At 44.7% G+C, this 22,567-nt stretch overlaps 1 protein-coding gene and 1 long non-coding RNA gene across 4 annotated transcripts in view; one reads left to right on the forward strand and one right to left on the reverse strand.

Annotated features, from left to right (window-relative positions):
- The window catches only part of LOC116099265, a 4,430-nt gene extending 1,900 nt beyond the window's left edge, over window positions 1–2,530 (forward strand). The window contains exon 3 of the long non-coding RNA XR_004122181.1: window positions 2,279–2,530. This is a non-coding gene — a long non-coding RNA (uncharacterized LOC116099265). The remainder of the gene's footprint in view (window positions 1–2,278) is intronic.
- LOC116099261 (IQ motif and SEC7 domain-containing protein 1) overlaps window positions 1–22,567 on the reverse strand; it is a 330,953-nt gene that overhangs the window by 239,940 nt on the left and 68,446 nt on the right. The window lies entirely within an intron of this gene.

Below are 22,567 nucleotides of genomic sequence, written 5' to 3' on the forward strand. Positions count from 1 at the left end.
CTCTCTCTCTCTCTCTCTCTCTCTCTCTCTCTCTCTCTCTCTCACACACACACACACACACACATGCAAGCACACATACACAGGCATATATGGGACCTACATTTTTTCAAATTTTGTACCCAAGTAGTGACCTAAAGCCAATTTCCCATACACACCCAAAAATGAGTTTACTGACATACACAATTCAGATGGGCCCAAGGACATTATGCACAGCAATATGCTAACCCCACAAAGTTATACAATGTGATCTCATCTAAGTATCATTCTCCTTTTTTCTCCATTAATTTATTTATTCACTTTACATCCCGATCACAGCCCCACTTCTCATCACAGTCCGCCCCATTGCACAGACTCTCCTTCAAACTCCCCTCTCCTTCTCTTGGAAGGGGATCCCCCACTGAGTACCAACTGGCACATTAAGTCTCTGCAGGTCTGGGTACATCCTCTCCCCCTGAGGCCAGACAAGGCATCCCAGTTAGGGGAACAGGATCCACACAGGTAGGCAACAGAGATAGTGAGAACCCTCATTCCAGTTACTGGGAAACTTTCATGAAGACCAATCTGCATATATGTGCAGAGGGTCCCTAGGTCATGCTGGTGAAGATGTGGAGCACTCCTCTATTACTGATGGGAGTGCAAACTTTTACAACCACTCTGAAAATCAATCAGGCTGTATAGTTAGTTCTACCTCAAGACCCAGCTATACCATTCCTGGGCATATAACCAAAGGGTGCTCTACCATCGCAAGCACACATGCTCCAATATGTTCATAGCAGCTTTATTAGGAATAGCCAGAAACTGGAAACAACCCGGGTTTCCCTCAACCAAATAATGGATAAAGTGTGGTTCATTTACATAATGGAATACTACTCTGTTATTAAAAATAAGGACATCATGAAATTTGCAGGCAAATGGATGGAACTAGAAAATATCCTGAATGAGGTAGTGCATGGTATGTCCACTCACTTATAAGTGGATATTAGCCATAAAGTACAGGATACCCATGCTACAATCCACAGACCCAAAGAAGTTAAATAACAAGGAAGGCCCAAGGAAGGATACTTAAATCTTACTTAGAAGGGGAAATAAAATAGTCATCAGAGGGACATGAAGAGGGTAACAGGAGGGTCCAGCATGGGGAGAGCCAGGGAGAGAGGGCTGGAAGAGTAAATGAAAATCAGCAACTGAAGGGGGGCGGATCTCTAGGATGTGCTAGGTCTCATTCTTAAAATGACAACATAAAAAGAGGGAACAGATCAGTGGTAGCAGAAGAAGTGACAAGAAAGAGGTAAATGCACCTGGGCAATGCAGTTCTTCACTTCTGGAATATTCTGTTCTATGGTGCTGTGGTGGTTATGATAAAGCTGCTCTGCATAGTACATATACAAGTGAAAGCAAGAAAGCTGGGGAGACTGCAAGATGACACCATAGTTCTGTAAGGTGTGACCACTGAGGGAATCAGAGAACAGAGTGCATAGAATCTCTGTATTATTTATTAATCCACACAAATCTATAATAATTGCCAAATGAAAGGCTCATATTTTTAATTTAAGAGTTTTTTACTGCATTCTTTTGTGAGGCAATACAGCTTCAGTTTCTTGCTTGTCTTCTCTTTCATTCTCCCCAATCCTTCTTTCTGTCAGAATCCTCACCCCAAGAACCTAGCCATGATGTCTAAGGAAGCCCAAGCCACATAGGGATACCTGGATTAGAGGGTGGTCCAGCCCAGGATCTCAGTTAGGCACTGAGAAGGTGCCAACAACAACCACAACAAAATACAAGACATGTGCGTGATGAAGTGTTCATACTCCCTCAGGCCCCAGGAACCATGGAGTTGCCTCCAGCCTTCAAACATTCCAGGTGGTGTCCCTGGAGTTCAAAGGCAAGCAGTCTTTACCCAGAGATCACTAAAGATGACATAGGTAGTATTCCAAAGCCAGTAAGCTTTGGGACCACTTTGGGACCAGTAAGCTTTAGGATTCCCTCCTAAACCAGAGGTGGAAGCTACTTCAACCCACCCACATCTTTCCTCTCTCCCCTCCTCTAGCTTTCTCTCTTCCTTCATCATCCTTCCATCCTTTCCTTTTTCTCCTCTCTCCACCCACTTCTCCCTTCCTCATTCCCCTCCCTCCTTTAAGCCAGGCCTCTGACCCTGAAGCCTGCACAAGCATGCAGCTGGCCCTATGTACTTTCTTGTTTGCTGCCACTAGACCCAGCTGCTGGTAAGTAGCCAGAGGGCTAGTGAGCAGCTTACCAAGTCTCCTTGCTTTCTTCCCAGAGATAAGGCTTGCTTTTTACCCACTTTGAGAATGTGACATCTTTTCCATGGCCAACCTGTCATTGAGTGTGTCAGCCTGTTGGAAGTTCCTGTCCAGAGGAAAGGAGCAGAGCTACTGACAAGATCTCACCTAGGTGGGAGGATTTCTTTCACCACCCTTACAACAGCTCTGGAGTCCTAAGGTTAGCTCCAAACCCTAACTTTTGAGAAGAGGGGCAAGAAAGCCAGGCGGAGTAGAAAACTGGAAAGCAACACCACAGGGCTTATTCACTGTGTCCTAGCCAGATTTATCGTATGTTAGAGAAAGCAGAAATCAGGTGGGAGTGACATGGATCCCCAAATTAGTTTACAACCAAGAAGAGTATTCTCCTGGACAGGTTGGGAGTGTGGAAGGGTTGTAGATGGGACATTCTCCAGAGGGCAGGCTCCACACAGAGGGCCTGGGTGCCTTTGAATGAATGTGGCAAGAACACCAAAGACCATTGCCTCCTGGAAGTCTGGGGGTTCGCCTTCCTGTGTGGGCACCTCAAAGAAGTCTTGGTATTTCATATGAACACAGTGCCCCCTATACAAGTGAATCCACAGTTTCCATCATCATCATGGAAAATGTGGGTTTCTACACACAAATGAGACTTTTTTAAAAAATCAGATTCTTAGGTGTTCACAAGCATCTTCATGAAGGGCACTCTCTGAGGCAACAGACCAGTAATTGAGGGCACTGGTAAGTGGTACCCACATGGTCTAGAACTTGGGCAGTGTGCTCAGTTTCTGGCACAAAACTTCTTCCATAGTCTGCCAGCAGCTAACATTTACCACCTACATGCCCCTCTGTCACATCTGCAGATGTGACTCAGGAACCCAGTTTGAGGGCTGGGGATGTGGATCGTTTGGCAGAGTGCTTGCCTACTATACACAAAACCCTGGGTTTTATCCTCAGTACCACATAAAATTGGGTGAGATGGTGAATGCCTGTAACCTCAGTACTTGGGAGGAGACAAGGGGACCAGAAATTGAAGATCATCTTTAGTTACATAGTGAGTTAGAAACTAGCCTAGGCTCCTTGTGCTGGAGGATGGCAACATCCCCATAACCATGCTAGCTGCCCTGTTCAGTGGTTTCCATATGCTGTTCAGCACAGGCTCTGAACATATTAAGCTTCAGAACATACTAAGTTGAGCCTCATCTTGCAATGAGCTAAGTGTAGTTCTGAGAGTGCCAGGATAAGCTAGGCATCAGCATCCTATCCTAGCAGGGATCTGGCTGCCCTCTTTACAGATGAATACACTGAGGTTCAAAGGGTCCTAGGAATACAGTCAAGGTTGCACAGCCTTGAGTAACACCAATAGGTCCTGATGTTCCAAGCATGTCCTGGGTGTGATTAAGTTATTTAGTAACTTTATCATGTCAAGTCCATATGAAGCTGAGGTAAGCCCCAAACGGCCACTGTCCTATACTCTCCAGATCAAGACTTTTAGGGATGGCTTATTCACGCCAGCACCCTTCTCCCAACTGAGTGCACTTGGGGCTCTAGAAGTAAAACAACACTCTGCCTTTCATCTTCAGGCCAAGCCCCAGAGAGGGTGAATTCATTACAGTTTACCATAAGGTCAGCTAGCAGTGAGATCGCTGGTAGCAAGTTCCTCACTCCAGAGTAAAGGGAGCACCAGTCTCAAAGGATCCTAGAGATCTGCCCAAGGTCATAGGTGGGAGGGAAACATGGTGTTCCCAGCCTGGATATGAGGGCTTCTCCGGGTGGCCCAAGGGCAAGCTTTCTAAAGTGTTACCACATATGGTCTGAAACAACAAACGATTTTTACATAGAAGAAAACCTGCTAAGAGGTGCAGAATGGAAGCCAAAACAACAGAGGGTTACCAGGATAACCCTGATTGTCTTCTCTGATTCTGACAATTTCCGGCTTTTCACCCTAGAGGACCTCTGCAATTTAGTCCTGTGGCCAGCAAGCTCATTTGGACATTAAAAGTTCATTTACTTGCTAGTCTCCTGATTCTTATGGCCCATTTGTGGGCTCCCCCACCCCCTCCCAAGGCATAGCCTGCATCCTCGTATGCATAAAACATTTAAACAGCCATTCCACAGCTAAAGACAACTGCTCACTGTTCCCCCTGAGGCAACTCTACACACGTGGCTCAACGCAAGGAATCTGAGTGAAGAGTAATTACAGATGCTCTTTGACTTAAAATAGGGTTACATCCCAGTAAACACGACATAAATTGAAAATACCAAGTCAAAGACACACTCAGTCTAGCCTACTTTAAATATGCCTATTGATTGACCAGTGGTAGTCAAACCACTGACCCAAAGAAATTGTTGATTATTTCATGAAATTTAATAAATAGGGCACTACAGTAAGGATCATCTGTATGGGACACTTCATGACAGTGTAAGTAAGCCACCATGAGTCAGACACACCCCAAGAACAGGACAACCAAGAGGCCATGGGACAGGGATATATTTTAGAGTAAGAAGTACATTTCATGAAGTTCAGCCTCTGATGGTATAAACATCCTGGAATACTGCAGGTTACAATATCCTGGGAGTGGGACATTCTGGTCCTGTAGAGAAATGTTCACATTCTCATGGTGACTCAGAGGTAACTTAAAACTGGGACCTAAACAGACTTTGAGTCCTAGCTCTAGGGCCTGCTGGCTGTGCCCACTAATTTTTCAAGTGACCTTTGACATAACTTATCTATCTGACATGACATACCTCAACCATGAGCCCATCTCAAAGCATTCTGTCACACTGAAATAGGTGAGCCCTAAGCCCAGTGCCTGCCAGGGTTGATACCCCTGGGTAAGGTGGCTTTTTCTGCTCAAGAAAAGCAGAAACCACATTTCCTGGTACTGTGAAAAAAAAAAATGGAACAGTGAAGAGTGCACACTGTGACCACAGCTGTGCCTGGGAAAGCTGATGGGTCATTTTTTACCCTCTCCCTTCCAGATTTCCTGTAATGCTTTCTCTTGCTTGGATAATAAAAACTCATTTACATAAAAATAGTGTATTCAATCTTCTATGCATTCAACAGCCAAGGATTGCCTGCCTGTGGCACCAGGGACAGAGATCTATCTGAAAAGCAGGGGGCAAAAATAGACAGTGTCAAGAGTGAGATCAGGAGCAGGGGAGATGGTTCGGATGGTAAAGTGTTTGCCTTGCAAGCATGAGAGGGCCTGGAGTTTGATCCTCAGCACTCATCTTAAAAGAAAATGTCTGTTGTGACAGTGCCTGCTCACAATCCCCTGTTGGGGAGGTGGAGACAGGAAGATTCCTGGAACTCACTGGCTGACCAGCCTAGCCTACTTGTCAGGAAAGAAACTGTCACAAAAAACAAGGTGGGTGGTTCCTGAGGAATGAGGTCTCTCTGTCTCTCTCTCTGTCTCTCTGTCTCTCTCTGTCTCTCTCTGTCTCTGTCTCTCTCTCTCTCTCTCTCTCTCTCTCTCTCTCTCTCTGTCTGTCTCTCTCTGTGTCTCTCTCTCTGTCTCTCTGTCTCTCTCTGTCTCTCTCTCTCTCTGTCTCTCTCTCTCTCTCTCCTCTCTCTCTCTCTCTCCCTTGCACGCACGTGCGCGTACACACACACACACCACAGAAGTATAGACAATCCCAGAGCTGAGGTGAATAACTCAGGTTAGGCATAGAATACAGGGATAAGAAGACAGCCTGGAAGAGGTGATATCTACAAAGATGTAAGACAATATCTTTGGGAAATGAGTGGACACGAGGCTAGGGACTCAGAAAGTATATGCTTGGCAAATCTCAACTCTGAGGCACATGTTGCATACTGCACTTCCTCACTTTGGCCATGCAAGGGGTCAACACATGAAACTCTGCAGATGGTATGTAGCCTATCTCCACGCCAGATTCCTGACGAAGAACTGCAAGGATATTCCACAGTTTTCTCCCTACACAGCTTGTTGAAGTTGTACTAACAAGGCCAGTTACCTGTTACTCACCACATGTCTTCTGCCTGTCACTCTGTCCTAGTTCCCACTCTGCCCACTGCTTTCTTTTCTGGCCCTGGTCACTCCACACCACCTGTCCAGAGTTCCACCAGTTTCTTTGCCCAGAGAAGCAATGACACCTAAAGTCCCACCTACTGCCTTTAGGAACCTAATCATACAAAAGACAAAAACACCTCCTAACCAAGGTCATTTGAGGGCAACCTTGCTGCTTCTCAGGGTCATGCACCTTCAAAAGAACAGCTTCCCTGAAGGTAACTAGGACTAGGCACAGACATAACCACTATGGAATTCCTGGGAGGCATATATAGCCACTTCTATTCAACGCTACCACCTCAAGCATTACCATGTACCAACACACCATACAGATTATATACATACTACATATGACACACTGACATGTCACATACATGTCATACACATCATATACACCAGAAAAACATATACATATATCACACACAATACATAACACACACATGCACATGTACACACATCATATATACCATACAGAGCATACATGCACCATAATCACATACCATATACCACACATATCATTCTGACATATCATACTGCTGAGGCCACAAAGTGCATGTTAGAGTTAGGGCCTGTACAAGGAGGGCCTGAGAGAAGCAATGTAAGTTGCAATGGGGACCCAAGGGTGTTGGCAATTCCAGGAGCAAAGGCTAGCAGCTAAGGAAAACTGCAAGTATGGAGTAAAGCTGACCGAAGAAAGAGCCTATGTAAGCTGAAGGCACCAGAGATAAAGGGTGGGGCTAACTTGTCCTTAGAAGCCCAGATGATTCTTTCATGAGTCTCAGAAGGTGGACATGGAGATGCAGGATTTGATATTTTTCATTGCTTAATTTCAGTCTTCCAAATACTTCCTTACTATGCTCCCAACCATACTGTTTGAATGGGACTGCTTACTTTGTGCCATTATATGTTCAAAATAGATAGTTTGGTTTTTTATTTTTATTTGGGGGCTCGCAGTCTCAGAAGAGACTTTGAACTTCTTTTTTTTTTTTAAGATTTTTTTATTATTATATGTAAGTACACTATAGCTGTCTTCAGACACCCCAGAAGAGGGCATCAGATCTCATTACAGATGGTTGTGAGCCACCATGTGGTTGTTGGTATTTGAACTCATGACTTTTAGAAGAGCAGTCAGTGCTCTTAACCGCGGAGCCATCTCTCCAGCCCCCAACTTTGAACTTCTAAACAGTGTTGGTACTATCAAAGACAATGGGAATCTTTATAGATGGACTAAATGCATTTTTCATTATGATACAAAAATGTTATTTTAGGAGCAAAGGTAAAATGCTATGGTTTCAAGTGATGTGTCTGGGTGTCAAGTTGATAAAGGTGTAGGTACTTGTGATTGCTAAAGCACATTGTCAACTTGACTGGATTTAGAATCACCATGGAAACACACCTGAGTGTATCTATGAGGCTTTTTCTAGTAAGGTTTAAATAAAAAGAGAAGACCTATTCTGAATATAGGTAGCACCAGCCCATGGGTTAGAATCCCAGACTGAATAAGAAGGAAAAAGTGATCTGGACACTAGTCCTCATGTCTACCTCATGATTGAAGACAAAATATGACCACACTCCTGACACCACAGCCAGAGCTGCTCTCAGCAGCATACCTCTCCCAGTACATCCTCAAACTGAACCCAAACCTCCTTTGTTCCTTAAATCACTTCAGTCAGCACAGCAACAAGAAATTAACTAATATAGTTAAAGACTATGATTTCTTGGGCTAGCAAAGATAACAGATGGAAAGCTGCTGAGTTAACTATAGAAGGCCATGACATATGCCAGAAACATGTCAGTAAGATGAGGAGGAAATCAAGTCAAGAGCACTTTCCTGGTTTCCAGAGTCCTTATTTTAACACTTCAGTAACAAGAAGCCATGTGGACTTACCTCTGGTGGGACAGCCTAAGAGTCACCTCATCACATCTGCATGGTGAACATGGGAGATGAAGCTGACTATTCTTGGGCTTATTGGAGGGAGGGGCGGGTTGTTGATCTTCAATGAAGCTCTGTACTTGCTCAAGGCTTCATGGTTAAGGATCAAAGTGTCTGAAGCATAAGCTTGAGCTCCTGGAGCTTCCACTTCATCAGTGATTAGTCCTGAGCTCCATGAGTCATTACTGTCTACTGACTGGAAAAGGATCTGGGAGAAGAGACACTGGGGAGGCTGATGTAATGAGATGCCCTATGCTTGTCACAAGTCACAGATTTCAGCATCTTGAAGGGAAGCAGCACTCTGTGTGTGTGTGTGTGTGTGTGTGTGTGTGTGTGTGTGTGTGTGTGTGTTCAAGTTTTGTTGGCAGGGCAATATTTACCTTCCCAGAATTCTATAAAATCTAAATGGAATCTAAATATTTCAATATCACAGCAATGCATACCCACTAACTCACGATTTCAACCTCTATACCACACATCCATGTTGCTAAGAACTCATTTGTAGTCATAAGTGCTATGACTTTTTGAGGAGCCTTGTTACATCAAAATCTTAGGGGCTGGTGAGATGACTAAGTTGGTAAAGCACATACTACATGCTGTACAAGTATGAGGAGGACCTGAGATCAGATTCCCAGAACCCACATAAAAGTCGGGTATGACAGCACACAGCTGTAACCGCAACACTGGGAGGAGCAGAGACAAATACATCCTTGAAAATCACTGGCTAGCTAGTCTATCCAAAATGATGAGGTCCAAGTTCAATAAGGACCCTGTCTCAAAACAATAAAATGGAGTGATCAAAGAAGACACTCAACATTCACTTCTGGTCTCCACAAGCGTGTGTATACATTCACACACATACCAGTACACACACACACACACACACACACACACACACACACACAACTTAAATATCTTACTAGTCAAGACAAATGGGGAAGTTGGTGGTGTTATTCTTATATCAGTGAGGGGAAGAGCACATGACAGTCCCTTAGTCATCCTAGCTTGATGCCTAGCATGGTGGCCAAAGTTGTCTTATGCCTAGGACTTATAAAAATCAAATCAAATCCGGGCAGTGCAACAAGGAAGAAGGAAGATGCACAGAGACCTGTGGACTGCCATGCCACCCACAGACCTGTCCTCCAGTGCATAGTGGGCCATAGACGCCTGCTTGCCACCATACCATGCAGCTTAGGTGGAGGATGTTACCTCAGGGCCTGCAGGCACACAGCCAGCTATATGGCCAGCGTGCAGCAAAATCCACCACAATGTGTGAATATGTGGTAATCATATAGGAGAGAAAGAGAAGTAGAACACATTGAACATTATGATGAGAGATGGAACTTGAGGGTAGAGAGGAGTAGCCTGTTGTTCACATACACACACATACATATATTCACCCCTACACAAACATACCTACATACAAAAAAATAAAAGTAAAGATAAATAAAAGCATCACATTTGAACAATTAGAATTGGGGGTTATAGTATATAAAAGCCTTTTGGGCTGACACTTCTGTGTCATGTCTGTGGAGGTTAGAATAGGAATGGCTCCCATAGGGCCATATATTTGAATGGTTGGTTATTAGGGAGTGGCACTATTAGGAGATATGTGTTTTGGGGATGGGTGGCCCTTTTGGAGGAAGTGTGTCACTAAGGTGGACTTGGGATTCCAGATGTTGAAGTCAAGCCCAGCATTTCTCTTTCTCTTTCTGCTGCTTGTGGATCTAAATATAGAACTCTCAACTACCTCTCCAGCACCATGTCTGCCTGTACATTGCCATGATTCCTGCCATAATGATAATGGACTAAACCTATGAAGTGTATGCCAGACCCAATTAAATGTTTTCCTCTATAAGAGTACGAATGGAACTGGGGGGGGGGGAGGTGTACTGTGATTGGGATGTAAAGTGAATGAATAAATAAATAAAAACAGAAAAAAAGAGTTGCTATGGTTGTGGTGCCTTCACAGCAATGGAAACCCTAACTAAGACAGTAGCCAAACCATAAAAGCAAAATGGGGACTACCAGGGCTGGAAAGGACTTACTGGGGAAGGTTGCAGTTTAGGGAAATTTCTGAAGATAGGTGGTGGAGATGGTTATACAACACTAGAAATGTACTTAAAGCCACAAGACTAAGTGGGGAAGTTTCATAGCTTAGATAAAAATAAGTCTGCTGGACACCTACTGTGAGAGGCATAGAGGGACCCATAACAATTGTAAGGACTGTTTATGAGAGCCCTTGGTGAGCCAGGTGTTGTGAGAGCATAATGACCTCCGCTGCTCCCACAACCCTAAGGCCGGTACTCTCATTCGCCAGGGGTACTTTCTACCCAGCTGTCTTAGGGGTGAAGGGGGCTGACTTCCACAGAGTGTATCACTCTGGTTTTCCCTATCCTGGTTGAACAATTTCAATTGGGCAGGAGAAGACACAGTAGGAGGCAATAAAGACGAAGGGGAGACAGGCAGTGAGAACTGTGCTCCTCTGCATGTAGCCTCTATTAAAAGTACTCTCTTGTAGCCAGGGTACTCCGGTGTTCCCTTAACATCACTCCCTCTCCTGACTGCCATTAATCCTCTTCCCTATTTGTTGCTGGTCCTTGAGAACTGCATCAACCCGATTAATTTCCTTCACACACACACACACACACACACACAGAGAGAGAGAGAGAGAGAGAGAGAGAGAGAGAGAGAGAGAGAGCACTCTGTAAAATGTTTCTTTATCAAAATTCCCTTTGAATATGCTAGTTTCCCAGGACCCCTGTGGCTCTTCTCTTTGCCTATATGAACAAGAAACAGTTCAAATAGTTGGTACCCCCAGATTCCAAGGATACCTTAGCCTATCCTCAAAATGTCCCTATTCCACATTGCCCTAAAAAGAAATGTCCATGGAGTGTTCATGCTCAGTCAACACAGGGTTCAACCTAGGGAATAAGCACAGGGCATAAAGAATGGCTCTATGAGGAACTGGGAAGCCACCTCCATAGAAACATCAAAATGAACTTGCCACACAAACTCATCTATACCAACACAATTCATAAAGTTTAAAATTAAGTTATGGGACCTATTTTCTAGCAGAGGATAAATAAGTATCAATCAATAAATAAAAAACAAACGACTGTGTGATAGTCAGCTTTGCATTACTATAACAAAACACCTAAGAATATCAACTTTAAAAGTGGGCTATGAGATGGCTCAGACCATAAAGTGCTTCACTTGCATTTATGAGGATATGAGTTCAATCCCCAAAACTTACTTAAAGGATTTAATTGTGTATAAATGTGTCTGCATGTGGGTATGCACATGTGAGTGCTGATGCTCATGGAAGCCAAAGGCATGGGATCTCCTGCAACCATGAACCTGGAGTTAGAGGTGATTGTGGGCTTTCTAACAGGGACACTGGAAACTTAACTCTAGTAGAACAGCAAGATCTTTATGCCATTCAGTCATCTCTCCATTGTACCAAAACCTAATGAAAGGAGAAGGGGGAGGGAGAGAGACAGAGAGAGACAGAGAGATAAAAAGAGAAGAGTGAGAGAATAGTTGGTAGGTAGTGTTCAACTTTTCAAGTTTAAAGTGGGGCTGGGTAGGCAGAGACAAGGCAGGTACCTGGGGCTCCTTGTCCAGTCAGCTTAGCCTACTTGATAATCTCCAGGCCCGTGAGAGACCCTGTTGAAGGAGGAAGAGGAGCAGGAGGAGGAGGTGGCAGCAGGTGGATCTCTGTGAACTTGAGACCAATTTGCTATATGTAAGCTCCAAGGCCAGCCAGGGCTTTATAGTGAGACAATGTCTTAAATAAAATTTTAAAATAAATAAATAAAAACATGATCAATAGTATTTGATGTTGTTCTCTGACTTCCACATTGATATGCACACATGTTTTTAAAAAAATAAAAAAGCCAGCTCTATTTGAGCTCACAGTTTTGGAGGTTTCATTTGGCAGTTGCTTGAAACATAGCCTGAGTCAAGCAGCCACTCTGCAGAAGTGTGTGTTTGTGTGTGTGTTCACTAAACAAAGCTGCTCATACTGTGGAAGCCAGGAAGTAGAAAGTAAAAAGAGGAAGGGGTTGGGATCCCAATATCCTCTTCAAGTGTATGTCCTTCAAGGGAAGCCCCAAGAGGTCTCACTTTTATTTTATTTTATTTTTTATTTTTTCACTTTTTATTTTTTTGGTTTTTCGAGACAGGGTTTGTTTCTTTGTATAGCCCTGCCTGTCCTGAAACTCGCTCTGTAGATCAGGCTGGCCTCAAACTCAGAAATCTACCTGCTTCTGCTTCCCAAATGCTGGGATTAAAGGCGTGTGCCACCACTGCCCTGCCTGAGGCCTTACTTTCAAGAAAAGTTGTACCACCTTCCAAAAGCATCTCTCTTCTGCATCTTATATTTACCAAGTACCTACTATGTTCTGGGCCTAAGTCAGGGGTCAGGGATATGACAGTGGATAGCAGAGGCAGGGGCATGGAGGATCTGGGCAATCTTTCAACTCTGGAATTAGCCTTTCTAGTCCTATGGCCTGAGTCCAGGTTATGCTAAGCATGGGACTGAGCTCAGAGCATCTTCAAATCACTTTCAAAGCAGTTCCAGCAAGCCCTGCACATCAGCTCTGCTCATTTGTAAAACCCCTTCCAATAGTCTAGTCTGGAAAAGTGAGGAGGTCGGCATTTTCCATCTTCATGAGGCACAGCAATAAGTCCTTACTGGTCAGGAAAGATCACAGGCTAAACAAACTCAAGTGGAGCTGCAGGGCTTAGGTGTTACAGCTGGTGCTCCTATCACCTGATTAGGACAGGAATAAATGAAAACTTCAGTAAGCAGCTCCAGCATCAGAACCATTACAGGGACATGGCAGAGCTAACACTATATTGAAATGAGCAGCTGTCCACCAACAACCCTGGAATCCCAAGCCGAGTAACAACAACTGAATCATGATTGGTAGCTACCTCAGTGCACAATGAATCACAGTTTGCATGCATGTGCATCAGGTTTTATCTTACCCAGGATAAGGTTTAAAGAGGAGGCTCCTCAGCCTGGCCACAGTGAGCAGGAGGGATGGATGCTGAGCCTCAGCTTCCTGGGATCATGAAACAGCCTTCTAGAGTTTTGTGCAAGTTGAACAGGACACCTGGCTATGAAACTCAATTGTGCTGCGCTGGGTACTCAGCAGCAGCTTGGCAGGCCACCTCTCCAGTCTTTTCTAATCTCCCAGATCTACCCTAGTCATAAATTTTCTGCATAAATTACTTTCCTACTCTTCCTAGCTACTGCCTCTCTCCTCCTCAGGGGACTAGCCCAGCACACATTTCTGACACTGTCTTGAATAGTAGGACTTTAGCAGTAAGCAGATATTACTTATCTCAAAATCAGACCCTGTACAACACCAGGGACCATTCTAAGCTACTTCCAGCTGAAATTGAGTACCACAGACTAGCTTGGCCACTTGTGCCAATCACAAAATCATAAGTCTGCATATTTCAGGGACATGTCCTAGTCATGAAAGGGCAACCATGCAACTTGAACATGTCTGTCACCTGTACGAAATGCTTCCTTGAGCTCCTTCCTGCTTTGACCAATCCTCTCTCCATCTACCCCTCCACCTACTCATCCACCTATCCCTCCCTCCCCCATTTATACATTTAACTACCCAGCTATCCATCCACTCAGCATCCATCTATCTATCCACTGATCCTTTGATCTATCCACTCATATATCCCCTCTCCATCCTGCCATCTATCCATTCATCCATCTACTCATTCCTCCATCCATTCATCTATCTCTCTATGCATCCACATATTTTTCCATCTGTATACTCATCCATCCATCCCTGCCTTCTTCTGCTGTGGTTTGGATGCTGTTTGTCTCCAAATATTCATGTGCTGGAAACTTGGTCCTCAGTGTGATAATGCTGAGGAAGGAAATCCACAGAGTGGAGGCTACAGAGTGCATATAAATGCCAAACTTAGGTGAGAGCACAGGGACACTCATGCTCTATCACTTCTTAATTTTTTTCTTTTGAAAATTTTCATTTTATGTGTACAGGTGTTTTGCCTGTATGTCTATGTACCACATGGTTGCTATGTGGTAACCCGGAGGCCAGAAGAAGATGTCTGATCTTCGGGGATTTGAGTTACTGATAGTTATGAGCCACCATGTGGGTGCTTGGAACCAAATCCTCATCCTCTAGAAGATCAGCCAGTGCTCTTAACCACTGAGCCATCTCTCCAACCACCCACTCCCCAATTTTTGTGGCTACATCATCATTGCGCATCATTCATGTTCTAAAACACATATGAGTTCTTCATTTTCTTCTTCATCCATTTCAGTATTTGAACTAGTTAATAGTTCAAGCCCAGTTCTTGAGCATAGTTCTCCCTTCACAGATATGCATTTGGGTTTAGTTACAAACCAAATGTGTCTCACTTTTAAGCAAACTTTTCAAGAAAGTTCCCCTCTCTTCAAGTCTCTATGAAGTGTGCTTGCTTTTTTTATGCATAAACCAAGTCTAGGCTGTGGGAGTTGTTCTTGGGGACACCCCACCACCCACAGCCTTGTACACACATCTCCATCATTCTCTGAAACTGTTGGCAGGGGGCAGACCAGCCTGCTCTATCTGCCCTTGGAGTTGACAGGTATTGTTTCTGCCTTCATCTTGCCTTGCGTATGTCTTAAGTGGAGGGTTTTATCCAGAAGGCAGGGTTGTTTCTCAGTTTCGCCTGGAGCAGATCACATCAGTCCCCTAACAACCTCTCACATCAGGGCACTATGACCCTTGTGGTCACCTGGGCTTCCCTTTGGAGGAAGTGGGCTGCTTTCCCTGCCGACCTTACACCAGCCCAGCTTCACTCACTGCACTGTCCTCCTTCCTGATTTTTCCTTGTGGCCTACCCAGGAGCATATATTCTGTCTGTTGCTGTTACTAATTTATGTCTGAACTCCTGAAGAGTGTTGCTTTGGCCCACAGGTTTTTCCTTCAGTTTTTCACTCTTTCTATTCATCTCACCCTGATTTTTATTTAAATCTTCTTATTCTGAATTACTCAACTGAAGTTCCTTTTAATTGTCTTAGACTGTGAAATAATTAAGAAGGAATGCCTTCTGTTCTTTCAGATTTTTTTCAAGGTGGTGTTTTCTTTTCTTACGATGATCCATTTCCACCCCCTCCTAGCTAGCATCAGATTAAAAATGTTCCAGAAAAATATCTTTAAGGTGAATCATATCATATTGTAAACAATATAACCTATTTTTCACTCATAAAGATAGCAATATTGTGTATTTCAAGTTAATATTACGAACACACTCAGCAAACATTTGTTTATACTGTTTAGCTTTTTTTAAAAAAAAGTTACCAGCTTATAATGCTCCCTAAAAATTTCAGCATTCATTTCCTAAAAAGAAGCTGCCCTACATTCAAGATTCTATGTTGGGCTCTTTATTTCTGCTCCTTCCTTCCCTTTAACTTTCTCCCTTTCTGACTTGCTTTATTTTCTCCATCAGTGTATTTGCATGGCCTATTCCATCTCCCACGTGTTAAGGCAGATCTGTGCAGATGGTCTATGCTCTCTGATGGGGTTGGTATAGCTTCTTTGCTCATCTATTACCGCTGGGACAAGCAACAAGGCTCAGTACAAGGCTTAGTCTTGGGGACTAGCACCCAGACCCTCTCCCAGGAATGAAAGACCAACAACAAAAGGCACAATACTCAGGGGGACTGCAAACCATTAACCTAAGACTCCTAATCACCCTATTTACAAGAGGTTTGAGACCCAGATTCCCAAGTTACACAGGGATCCGGTACAACAACCTTAAATCTCGTGTCAATCTTGACATGACATGCATCTGATCCATGATACATTATGTAGTTTTTGAGCTGGATGAGCATTTTTGCATAACATCATAATAGGTAATGGGGCCAGGCATGGACCACTGACAGGAGTGAGCCACCAGCACACCCCAAACTCTGATGAATCTATCCCATGCCCCTGAGGTTATGGATAGGTAAACAGGTAAGTTGTGGTATTTCTGTATCTAACCTGCAATTAGAGAACCCACCTAAGTTTGCTAGAGGTAGATGTAGCTGTAGCAGCCCCTGTCATTACAATTTAAGTTACTGTGAAGCCATGTATACATGACCATTCATCTGATCCCTTCACTTGGCACCCTATAGGTATCTCTACAAACTTCACCCAAACCAAGCCCTGATCCCATGCCCCACCCAGCCCAGCCAACCTCAGAGTCTGTTTCTTTCCCTCCTGGGCCACATCCAACCCAATCATCTAGTTCCAGCACCTTTATCCCTAAGACCCATCATTCGTGTTCCTCTTCTTCGCACAGTCACCACCTTGACCCAAGCCTGCCCATCTCTATCTGGTCACAAGAATGTCCTCCTTCCTGGCTGCCCTACCCCCAGCTGCCATTTCAACTCTGCTCCAGGATCCATCCCACAGAGCACTTTGATAATGTCACCGCCTACTTCCAACCTGCCTATGGATTCCCTTCACATTCTGCATAAATTAAAGTTCAACACAATCTGGGTCTGTCCCCCATACTTGCTCTGCCCACATCAGCCTCTTGGATGTTCCTCAAGTATTCCTTCCCCAGCATTCACAGTGGCTGCTCCTTCCTCTGGAACCTCCTTCATCTAGCTCCTCTCAAACTTATTTCTGCCACTCGCTGTGCAAACACTGGCTTTCCCAGCAGCCTCTCTGATCATCAAATCTAAACCACGCTCTCAGGACATCTTTGTGTGATCTTTGAACCTCAGCTGCCTCCACTCTTGCCTTCTGAGTTATTGCTTATTCCATCTTGCCCTACTAAGGCATAAGGTCCAGAGAGGAGAGTACTTTCACTTCTATACCCCAGAGTGACACCCACAGGTGCCCAACAAATACACCATGAATAAATGAATAACCAAATATTTCTACTGAGGACATCTCATCTCTCTATGACTTACCAATCAATTCATTTGCCAAACCTTTCGGGTTTAAAGTTTAGGCAAATGTTTGTGGTAAACAGAGCATAGTAAAGAGAGGCAGGTGCAACTGTATGTAGTAATATGAAGTGAGTAGATGCCATATGCTAACCAAGGACAGGACAGCACTCAATTAGGTGACTGAGCAGGGATGTCTGGGAAATGGCTTGAAGGGAGTCACCTCTCTCGTAGCCTCTCTGAAATTCCCCTCTGAGAAGAGAAACGGGAGTTCTGAGGCCCACAGACACAGTCTAGGATCTGGCCACTGTGCTGCCTCTACCCCAGGTCCTAGAACTCTTTGGACCCTCCGTGTACAATTTCACCAGCACGCCTCTTCACATGCTGCCCATTACTACCAAATTGGAAAAACTTTGGCTCAGAACCCACTTGAGGACACTTTCTCTCATGTCTGAGCCTGAACTTAACCACAACTTTCCCTCAGGACCTCAAATGCAGCTTTTGTTCAACTCCTGGCTCATGATTTCCTGCATGGATCACTTTCAACACTTTCCCAAGTCAGCTCACACTTGACACCAGCCAGGGATGGCTACAAGTTCCTGAACTTTCAGCAGCAAGGCAGGTGGTTATACCTAGACCCTGGTATCATCTTGCTTTATATCTATGAACAGGCAATATCTACCCTTTGAGTCTCACTGTTTTTCCTTTAGGAGATCTATAGGCACCCCAGCATGAAAAGGCCTCAAGTCACACAAAGCAACAAGACCAGGTCTATGACAGTTCACATTTGATCAGTGGCTAGGGTGAAGGTAGTTGTTTTAGAAAAACATTATCCCCAGGTCAGTGTTCTCAAGGTGGCCCCCTCAAGAGTATGATTAAAAAGGTTCAGCTCCCAGATTGGAGTGTGAAACACAGAGACCCAATGACATGCAAGCTGCTTGGTGTCTCCAGTGCAATTTGTCCTTAGTTAGATGGCTATTGTTCCTTGATGCAGTACAGAAGAGTCAACCAGCTTGTGCCCAAGGGCCAAAACTTGTATCTTTAGATTCTGGACTCTGACTCAAATGGCTCCTGTTGCCTGACCCTAGTTCACACTGTGCACCATGAGGTAAGAAGTGGGAACACCACTATATATGTTCAGGTGCTCACTCTTATGCCCTTCCCTCCCTCCTCTTCTTCCTCCTTCTTTTTCCTCTCTCTCTCTCTCTCTCTCTCTCTTTCCCTCTCCTTTCTCTCTCTCTCTCCCTCTCTGTGTGTGTTTCTCTCCCTCTCGCTCCCCCTCCCTCTTCTCCCCCACCTTCTCCCTCTCTCCCTCCCTTCCTCTCCCTTTCTTACCCTCATCCTCCACTTCTCTTTCTCTAGCTAATATGGTTAAATTAGCAGAGATTAAACGTGCCTGTGCTGCAGTTTCCTGTAATGAATTTCTTCCCCTGGGCCCAAAGCGCCAGCTAGTATTTGCTGACCAGCTGCAGATCCATTCCATGAGGCTCCTGCAGGCATTCTACCTCCTTAGTTTAGGCTGTTGGGCTTTCCCTTCTGGATAGTTCAGACTGCTGTTTCCTAGAAGTGATCACTCTAGCAGTCCAAAGGCATCCCGAGGTTCCACTTGCCTTCCATGACCCTAGGGTTTGGGTCTGCTAGAAGCTCACTGCTGTTTCTGTTCCATATTAAACATGCCAACCCCTCAAAGGTCTCCTGGTATCCAGGACTTGGGACATCTCATGTCCTGGGGCTTTTTTAAGTCCTAGCCTACAATCACTCCTCCTTTCAGACTGGCTACATGCAAGCTACCTGCAGTCCAGAAGCAGGAGCCAATATTGGATGCTGCAGCTTTGATCTAGTTCCCAGAGCTGGATGCAGCCTCAGTCCAGGTCTGCAGCTGTTTTCCTCTTATGATTCCTGTAGCTATGCCCCTCCCCTCTCCTCTCTGCATTTCCCTCATCAGAATGTAAGGAGACTATTACCCACATTCTACTTAATATCCTGCAGTAGAAGCTCATGAGGTGCAGCAATATCGCACACATGCTGTGTAGCCTTGAGCAGTCACTTCACCTCTTGAAGCCTCAGCCCCATGAAAGACAGGAAAAGCTGCTGAATGAATATCTGCCTTGGAGACTAACACCCAGGACTTGAATCCTAACTCCACCCAATGTCACTAGTGGTCTTTGATCCCCAGATATGTTTCCTTGTGAATAAAATGCAAATTACAGTAATACCTCTAGCCATGAGGACCCAGTGAGATACTGGAAAATCAGGCACTAACACATAGTAGGTTTTCAGCTGATATAAGTTTCCCTAATGAAGGCCTTGGATCCGTTCAGGAACCTCTAGTTTGGTCTCTAATTTCATCTGCCACACGTATATATGTGGAAAGTTGTTTCACCTCACTGAGGCACTGTGAAAAAGACAACCTTGAGTCCCAGACCTACTCCTAGGCACAGAGATACCAAAGCCAGGCCACTAAGCTTCTTGCCTGTGTGCCATCCTTGGGAAGAAGGGATTCATTAGTATTCCAGGGGCCCCAATAACTAGAGAACTCCAGTTCACCCAGAGAAGCTGCAGCAGAAACAGCAGCATGTAAAGGCTTACAGGTAAGGTCCACCAGCATCTACCTCTTCCTGATTTCTCCAGTAACATCTCAGTGTGGACCTCTGGAGAGCCAAGTGACCATTCCGTATCCTTAGCAATGGGGACATTCCTAGGAAAAGAGGGAGTCAGTAATCCCCAAAGCCCTGCAAACATATGTTGCCTATGGGAATACGAAGAGGGTCTGGCCTGCTGCGAACAGAAAGCTCCCTTATCTAATTAATGAAAAGGGAGAAGGCCTTAAATCCATAAATACCACGGAAAGACCCCAGATACATGTCTCCTAATAAGAGTCACTCAACAAATATCACTTTCCTAGGTGCTGATGGGTATGATCTGAGGCTGGGCACTGGGAAGGGAGAGAAGAGAGTCCCCTAAAAGGCAGGGGACCTGTATGCTTTGCTCCCATATTGTCTGGCACCCAACAGGTACATAGTAAAATTTGCTGAAAGATTCTGTGACCTCTAAGTTCAAGAAATTCCTGTACAAGAAAAGAAGGAAGGGGGAAGAGAGAAAGAAAGAGAGAGAGAGAGAGAGAGAGAGAGAGAGAGAGAGAGAGAACAGGATACCCCAACTTAATTACTGTGTGCTAGAAGCACAGCCTGGGGAAATGGGGAAATACGAAGCCTCTGCCTTCGTGGTGATGGACTTACCACCTCCACATCACTGAGTAAGGTAGGCCATTCAGGAAGTAAGCTGCTCATCGTGCAGAACCCAGAAGTCTGTGGAAAGTGTTCACAACATGTCTGTACTGTTGAGGGAAGCACTATCCTGCTGAGGTCCTCGTTCCACTCTCCAGGTTCCCTCAGATTCCATCTCTCCTGGCTCATGCCAGCTTTATGAGGATGTAGACTCAGAACCCAGGGTCTCTCGGGCACCCATCCCCCACTACTCCTTTTAGGAACAAGTCCCAGCCATCTCCTCTACTTCTAGGAAAGTCATCAGTGCCGTAGTAAACCACTCCCCTTAGCTTGCCATGATCCCCCAGAACTAATCCCACCCACACCCTATGGAGGCCAGACCACTTCCAAGCTTTGCCACCACCTGGTTCTGCTCAGTGGCTATGTTCCAAAAAACTGAGGTAGTCGGGTACCAGACCTTACCCTTGAACATCCCTCCTCCTGGGATGCATCTCTCCAATCCTACTACCTAGTGACTGGTACAGTCCTTAAAACTCATCCTCTGGAAGCACGCACCATACTGGAAGCCACCATCACACACCCACAGGACTCTGTACTCTCCTGAGTGCCTGCAGGTTTGTGTGTCAAAATAAGCAGTGGCTTTGGAGTCATACCGTATGGAATGTGAATAAGGCTCTGCCCTGCTAATGTTGTGCAAATTCAAGAGCAGGTTCCTTAACCTCTTCAAGCCCCTTCTGCTTGTCTATGAGGCAGAATAACCACATTTTCTGATCAAGACTGTCACAAATTAAACAAGATCATAGGATTCCCACTTGGGAAACAATCTTACACAGAAAAGGTCCTCATAAAGCATAGCTACTAAAAAGAATAAACAACAAAGCTGGTGATGAGAACATTCCATATATATGTGATAGAGTTTAATTTTTTAATTTTATTTATGTATATTGATGTTTTGTGAGTCTGTGCACAAGTGTGCTATACCTGAGAAGGCCAGAAGGGACATCAGACTCCCTGAAACTGGAGTTGGTTTTGAGCTGTCATGTGGGTACTGGGAATAGAACCCAGGTCCTCTGGAAGAACAGTCAGTACTCTTAACTCTTAACTCTCTCCAGCCCCACCCCTGGCAAGCTTCAATGACAACAAATGAACTTTACAGCATCCCAAACAAACCAGCTCTGTGAAAAGTTGAAGTTTCCAAGGAGACCAGCAGTGCCCGAGCACTCTAGATAGATGCTAGCAGCTAGTCAGAATGTAGGAGACAGAGGCAATCAGGAGCTCCATCCCTAGGCCTCTATCTCAGACTAAGGCCACAAGAAGTCACCCTACAAATCTACTCTCCACTGGAGCCTTTGCACAGGTCAGTGGCATCCATGAAACCAAAGAGCTCCAGGATAGCAGTGGCTCCCACCTCCCAGAGTCCTTTGCTATGACAGATTCCATACGCCTGTCCATTCCACAGGTCCTGTGCCCCTGAACTCAGTTTCGGAGAGTTGTCCTCTCACTTTCTTGATAGTTTTTTGGCTTGGGTTTTTGGGTTTTTTTGTGGAATTTTTAATAGTGTTTTTTGAGACACAGAAGGTTTGGACTTTGCATAATCCAATTTAATTTATCTCTTTCCTTTGGTTGCTCATGTTTTTTTGATGTGATACCTAAAAATTCTTTGCCAAGTGCCATGTCATGAAAATCATTCCTCTTTTCATGCAAGTACTTTTATCTTCTTTAGCTCTTTTGTTTACAGTTACACTTTAAGGTTTTGGTTTACAGCCTAAGCTAAGAATCTAAATCCATTTGTTTCAAGTAGAGAGCCAAGTGTCCAGAAGCGTTCCTTGCAGAGACTGCATGACTGTTCCGAAGTGGAAGGTCCCTTCTGGACATTTAGTCCTATAGCCCTGCATCACTCCCCTTTCCCTGGGTCAGCCCTGCACCAGCTCCATCACTGCACATCTTCAGTACCATTGTTTCTTTGAGCTTTGAAAGCTCCAAGAGTCCTTGCACTAACAATTCCAAATAAATTACTCTCATCCTAATCAATCTGGTCCCACAGTGGGTTTTATCCAGACTTCCTTTAAACTGAGAGAGAAAGAGAGAGAGAGAGAAAGAGAGAGAGAGAGAAAGAGAGAGAGAGAGAGAGAGAGAGAGAGAGACTCACTACAAAGCCCTCGCTGGTCTGGAACTCACTATGTAGCAGCAGGCTA

Source organism: Mastomys coucha, unplaced genomic scaffold, assembly GCF_008632895.1.
Source record: "Mastomys coucha isolate ucsf_1 unplaced genomic scaffold, UCSF_Mcou_1 pScaffold20, whole genome shotgun sequence".
Lineage (NCBI taxonomy): Eukaryota > Metazoa > Chordata > Mammalia > Rodentia > Muridae > Mastomys > Mastomys coucha.